Here is a 1,136-nt window from a genome sequence, read left to right as displayed (position 1 = left end):
GACAGTGAATATGGCAGGAATAGCAGAGATATTTAGGGATTAATAATTTTTTTGTATGTGAAATAAAGGCATTATACAAAAACATGACTTTATTTTTAAAAATCCAAAGTACGAAGGAGGGAGCCGATCAATGACTCTCTCTCATCATTGATGTTTCCACGTTTCTCTCTCCCTGAAGGACGAAGGGAAAGTAAGATATTTAGGGGTGAAATGTCATGATGCCTGTAATTAACCTCAAAATATTTTAGCAAAGAAGGGGAGCAGGGGGAGGAGAAATATGGAAAATATATATATATATTTAAAGAATAGTAACTGGGACTTCATCTAAGACTGAGGAGACTGGAGCCCCCCAGACCCGACAATGAGGCGTAGGGGCTGTCACAGGTGGAAACGGGAAACCAGGAACAGAGCCTGGGCCCCCAGAGGGGTCACATTCTGTCCCTCATAGGCCAGGGAACCTACAGGAGCCCTGCTGCCCGCTGGGGCCCCAGCCGCTCCTCTCCGGGCCCAGCACGGCCGGCCCCGGACCGGGGGCTGCACACGGCCAGCAGCGCCGGAACAGTCCTCCCCACGTCTTCCCCGCTGAGCCCACTAGGATGAGGGAGGAAGGCGAGCTCGCTCCCAACCAGCGGGACTCCCTCCTGCAACGGGCCCGGCCTCGGGCCAGGCTCGGGGACAGACGGCTGAGATGGCAGTGTCTTCTTGGATAGGAAACCTGCCCGGCCGGCATAGCTCGGTGGTTGAGCATTAACCTCTGAACCAGGAGGTCAGAGTTCTATCCCCAGTGAGGGGTGTGCAGGAGGCAGCCGGCCAATGATTCTCTCTCATCATTATGTTTCTATCTCTCTCTCCCTGTTCCTTCCTCTCGGAAATCAAAAAATATTTAAAGAAGAAGAAGAAAAACATACAATGGACCGATCCATAGGGGACGGTAACGCCAGAGCCCACCCTGATGAAGGTGTGTGGGCCCGGGCGCCGGGATGGTGCGCAGGCAGAGAGAGGACAGGGGGCCGAGTTCCAAGGAGGGGGGTTTGGGATCAAAGTAGGAAGAACATTTTATGGGTCGAAGCGGCTCACAATAACCGTTAGCACCGAGTGAATGGGCCACACGGCCGTCCGACCGCCGTGACGGCTTG

The sequence above is a fragment of the Myotis davidii genome, unplaced genomic scaffold (assembly GCF_000327345.1).
Source record: "Myotis davidii unplaced genomic scaffold, ASM32734v1 scaffold299, whole genome shotgun sequence".
NCBI classification, from domain to species: Eukaryota; Metazoa; Chordata; class Mammalia; order Chiroptera; family Vespertilionidae; genus Myotis; species Myotis davidii.
This window is presented reverse-complemented; position numbering follows the sequence as displayed.